Here is a 6,000-nt window from a genome sequence, read left to right as displayed (position 1 = left end):
GTAGAATATTATTTTAAGCTGTGTTACTTTTGTTTATGTTGCATTTGTTTAACTCTGTGAAGCTGTGATACTGTCCCTGTCTAAAACACCTGATGGTCTAATAAAGAACTGGACAGCCTATGGTGAGGCAGGAGGAAGGATAGGTGGGGCTGGTAGGCAGAGAGAATATATAAAAGGAGAAATCTGGGAGGAGAGAGCAAAGAGCCAGAGAAGGAGGAGGACTCCAGGGGCCAGCCACCCAGCCACACAGCAAGCCAAGGAGTAAGAATAAGATTTACAGAAGTAAGAGAATGGGAAAAGCCCCAAGGCCAAAGATAGATGGGATACTTTAAAGTTAAAGAAAGTTGGCCAGAAACTAAGCCAAGCTAAGGCCAGGCATTCATAATGAAGACTAAGCCTCCATCTATGTGTGATTTATTTGGGAGCTGGGTGTATAATTCACTTTGTATTTTCAGAGGGAGTTGAAGACTAGATAGTTATAGTTTTCCTTGTTAACAAATTCAGAAAAGAAACTCACTAAAGAGGTGTAAAGTGTATAAGTTTGAAAAACATCAAAAGATAGTGTTTGGTTGGTAATACAAGTTAGGATAAAAAGCGAATTAGACACAATGTTTTGGACTCACCAAAAATAGGATAAATAATGGAGTATTTTCTCTGAATTTGTCAAATGTTTATGGACTAGACATTGTTAATATAATTCTTGACTGTATATATTGCATATACTTATTGTATATAGTTTTTAATACAATTTGCCAGAAGATCAGAGAACAGAACAAGCTACTAGATTAAATGTAGAAGCCAGGTAGTGGTGGCACACACCTTTAATCCCAGCACTTGGGAGACAGAGGCAGGCAGATCTCTGTGAGTTCAAAGCTAGCCTGGTCTACAGAGTGAATTTCAGGACAGGCTCCAAAGCTACACAGAGAAACCCTGTCTCAAAACAAAACAAAACAAAAAGATAGGGTACAAACTAACCCCATCTTTTAATTTAATTAAATTTAGTTCATTTATTTTATTTTATATGTTTGAGTATTTTGCCTGCATGTATTTCTTTGTACCACATGAATACCTGGTACCCACAGAGGGTAAAAGAAGATACTGAATCACCTGGAACTGGAGGGCAAAAAGTTGTGAGCCACTATGTGGCTGCTGGGAATCATACCCAGGTCCTCTGGAAGAGCAGCCAGTGCTCTTCACTCCTGAGCCATTTTTCAAGCCCCAGCTGTCTTTTCACTTTTATTTGTGGGAGGGGGTGGTAGTACTTGGGATCAAACTCAGGGCCTCATGCTTGCAAGACATTCTATCAGCTCAGCTGTAACCCCAACACTCTTATTTAAAGAGCAACTTTTAAGAACCAGAAATGGAAGGGACCTCTTTAATCTCAGGAAGAGACCTCTTCTATGAAAACCCTAGAGCAGTATAGCACAGTGTTTTGGAGTGCTCCCGTGGAGAACAGGAGCGTAGGTGGCAAAGGGGGTAACTGTCCACAGCACAGTTCAGTGTCCTCAGAATACCAACAATGCATTCCACAGAGAAGGGAATAATCCTTTTCAAAAACAAGAATGAATTTGCAGATAAATGGATGGAACTGGAACATATACTGAGTGAGGTGAGCAGACCCAGAAAGACAAATGCCACATGTTCTCTCTCATTTGTGCATCTGGATTTTAGATGTGAGCTAATAATCTGGACTAACTGCAGAAGGCAGGACGGTAGAAAGGGACCACACGGGGAGGGAGAGAGCGAGCTCCAGAGAGGGCAATGGTAGGACACAACTGCTCTGGAAGGGAAGTGGGGAAATACTGGGTGGGGATTTGCCTGGGGAGGGATTGTACCGCACAGCAGAGGGATAAATGGTACTAGAGAAGTTTGAGAAGAACAAGCTGTTGTAGGCTTGCTTAGGAATAGATAGATAGATGACAGTGTGTGTGTGTGTGTGTGTGTGTGTGTGTGTGTGTGTGTGTGTGGAGTTTGGGTGGAGTTACCCAATACAGGGAGATGATGCTCTCTCTAGGATTAGGTACTATCTGACAAAACTCCAGTGCCGGGCACGGGAAACCTTGCCTTAGAGGTCAGAAGGGCCCAGGAGACTCCTAAGCCAACACAGGCTGTTGCCATTTCTGTTGGTTGTCTCTCAGAAGTTAAGAGTAAGACCTCAAGCTTCCAAAGGAGAAGAACAATCCACAGTGGTGACACCCAGAACCACAAAAACTGGCCAGGCAAGACAGTCCCAGTAGTGCAGTGGTGGCACTTTTAACCAGGGGGTGAGCAAAAGCTGTCTAATTGGACTCGGGGCCTACTCAGTATTAGGGAATTCATAATGTGTACTGTGAATGTAGTCAACTACCCATGGCTGGAGAGAACATGGACCTGAGAAGGACCTAGCACGCCTAAACCAAAATAGTTTGTAACTGTGTTCTAAATACTCATCCTATACCCACAGAGACTGTAGAGCTCTCTCACTCCTCATTAAAGAAGCTTCTTTTTACAGCAGATAGAGATTATTAAATTGATCCACAACTAGTCAAAATTCAGAGACAAGGTAACTACAGGATTTCAACGCCAGCTGATACAACACAGCCCCTTATGTGCTAAGGCTCAGAGACGATCCCCGAAGATGAGGGGGAAAGACTGAGAGCCAGAGGACCAGGACGCCTGCTGTGAGACTGTGCCATCTAGACGTGATAGGGAAGCTGCACCCATGAGATCTCAGCTGCACGGTTCCATAAGCAGCCTGCATAATGACAACACCACGGACACGCTGGCGTGGATGGGGGTCTTACAGCCCTCCACCAGCTGAAGAGCTGCAGGCAGTCACAGGCTGTTGAGAGAAGGAGAATCAGTTTTCTCCAGAGACAAGTCCCCTGACCAGTGGTCAGTCCTAAACACATGTCCATACAAGCAACACTAAACAGACCCAGCAGGTCATATATGTCCATATGTGTATGTACACATATGTAACAATAATAATTAAAGAAGGGGTAATGAATTAGAGAGGGACTGGGGATGAAACAAAAGAGTTGGATAGGGTTGGATAGAAATGTAAATACAGGACTATGTATGAAATTCACAAAACTAATTTTTTTAAATAAAAAGATACAGACATCACAGATAAGCCATTGCAGCTGATAAAAAGAAACCTGGCTGCAGGATTAACATAAAAACAAAACAGTATATCCTTTTTTTAACCTGCCAACAATAACAAACAAGAAAACGAAACATCACTCTACTTGCAACAGGAAAAAAAAAACGCATAAAAGACCTACGGCATATACACGTGGAACATTTAAAAGCTTTATGGAAAAAATTATAAAACTTTATTAAGGATAAAAGGAAGAACTAAATAATGGGTAAATAGACTCAAAAGCATAAACACGCCAGTTCTGCCCACACTATCTATAAAGGAATCTCAATCAAACAAAACCCTGCAGAATTTGGGTGGTTTCTAAACCAACTCTAAAATTTATATGGAAAAGTAAATTGTCGTTGCCAGCACAGTGTGGAGAAGGAGAGAGGGCGGGTAGGCAAGCTGCCTGCAGCGAAAACATCCCAGAAAGGCACAGAAACCAAACCAGGGACACAGAGGAGCCCAGTGTGGGCGGAGCTCAGCGATAGAGTGCTTGTCCAGCAAGCACAGTGTGAGTCAACCTTCCGCTCTGTGTGAACTGGGTGTGAACTCTGTGTGAACTGTACTCCTCTCATTCAGGAGGGGACCAGGAGGTTCAAAAGTTCAAGGTCATCCTTGGATACATAACAGGTCAGAGGCCAGCCTGAAGTACATGAAACCTTGTCTCAAGAAAGATGGGAGAGAAGGAAGAGAGAAAGCATGTGAGTAGGAAAGCGACTGGCAGAGGCAGCTGCACAGGTCAGCTTTCTTAGTGAGGATGGGCATGTTGGCCTTTCACATAAGAGCTCCAAGTAGATTCCCGCATCCATGACAAGATCAAATCTGAGAAGAACTGAAGAGCTCATTGTGAAGGACTTGCACCATAAACGCTGGGATGCAGAGGAGCGGAATCCCTGTTCCCCGGGAACCTGCCCCGCTCTCCGGGAACCCTGTCCGCACCTGCTCGTTCCTGTCCTTCCAGTCTTGCTTTCCCAAGCCAGACTCTTAACTAACATTCCCAGGCACCCAGGTGGGCAAGGGTTGGCGGCCCGATCTCTCCGGACCCCATGTTCCCCTGGAACAATGTGGGTCTGGGCTAAGTGGTACATTCCCGAGAGACCCGTCTGGCTCCAGGGATGTCTCTCACTGCGTCTCCTGCCTCTTTTCCCATCTGCCCAAACCATTGAGAGTGCTCCCCCCATCTCAATTCCTTTCTCCTTAAATGAATCCAAAAAGGCTGTTGCTTTCGGCTAACAGGAGCTGACCTCCAACCCCAGAACTGAACATGGTGTTCTAGCAATCACACTCCATTCATGTTAGAGACAAACAAAACTGGCTTGGAGACCGTAGCTGCAAGATCTCTAACAAGAGAATTGATAAAAGACATTTACTGTCACAGAGAATTTATATTTAACTAAGAAAGAACTCAAATAAAAAGTAAGTTTAAAAAAAAAAGACCACCAGAAATACACTAATAGGAAAGTGTGGGGGTGGGATGGGGTGGGAAATGAGTAGCTATTTTCACAACTATGTGTGTGCATGTACATTATTTAATTTTCATAAAAACAAATTACAGGATTCATAACCTCTGTAAGTTTTAAAAATTAGCATTAATATTGTGTATATATGTGCATGATGTATGTGGGTGGGTGTGCTTGTCACAGCACATGTGTGGAAGTCAAAGGACAACTTCCACTTTTCTGTGGGTTCTGGGCATTGCACAGAGGTCACAAGGTGTATATGGTTTCAGAGCTGACCACTGTGCATTCCTGGGAGAGGCTTGTTCTCCTTCTCCCAACAGTCAATAGTTTCATGTAGTTCTTTGCTGAGGGGTAGGGCCCCACAAGATTTCCCCTTCCACACTAACATGCCCGTTGATGTTGCTATTATTCTGGTCTTGTTTATGCAGCTATTTTTAGAAGAGTCTGTTTCACGGCAGATTCCCTGCTATTCTTACACTTACAATCTTTCTGCCCCCACTTCCACAATGTTCCCTAAGCCATAGATGCTGGAGCTGTGGTGCAGATGTGTCCATTGGGCTGGAGCTGTGATGTGGGAATGCAGATGTGTCCATTGGGCTGGAGCTGTGGTGCAGATGTGTCCATCGGGCTGGAGCTGTGGTGCAGATGTGTCCATCGGGCTGGAGCTGTGGTACAGATGTGTCCACTGAGGTGGAGCTGTGGTGCAGATGTGTCCATCAGGTGGGCCCCGTGATCTGTTGATCTCTGCATTGTGTCCAGCTGTGGTTTTCTGTGGTGGTCTCCATCTGCTGTAAAGAGAGGCTTCTTCGATGAGCACTCATAGCTACAGTTACCTGCGGGTGTGAGGACAAGGTTTAGGATGCAGTAAGGAATTGTGCTAGTCTAGCATCATGTGACAGTAGATGCTTTTCTAAGGTCCGTGACCTGACTAGCCCTGGAAGCTGGCTAGGTTTCCAGGACCAGGCATGACGTCCCTCCTGTTGAGTGGTCCTTAGGTCCAATTAGGCAGCTGCTGGTTGTCACTGACACATGAGTGCCGCTGACTGCACCTTTTGCACACCTTGCCGTGCTGGTAACTGTCGTGGTTCATAGGTGTTAGAGCCGGGAGGACTGTGTAACAGCTTCCCTCCTTTGGCAGCTTGCATAGTATTTTCTGGAGCCATGGAAGCCAGACCACAGGAAAGATGCTGTCAGAGCAGATCCAGCTGGAGTTTCTGAGTCCTGTGTCCTAAGTGTGTGGTGTCTTCAACAAGGGCCCACTCTCAACTCTGAGAGGCAGCCAAGGGCTACACAGACAACCTGGACTGCCCTGATCAGTCATTCAAAAGCGGAGTTCTTGTGCCCAGTGCTGGAGGTTTTGTTAGTTTATGGTTCTTGTGGGGAGCATAGTCAGCCCCAGTGGCTTACCTTCCT

This window comes from Peromyscus eremicus, chromosome 15 (assembly GCF_949786415.1).
Source record: "Peromyscus eremicus chromosome 15, PerEre_H2_v1, whole genome shotgun sequence".
NCBI lineage: Eukaryota > Metazoa > Chordata > Mammalia > Rodentia > Cricetidae > Peromyscus > Peromyscus eremicus.
Note: the sequence above shows the minus strand (reverse complement) of the source record.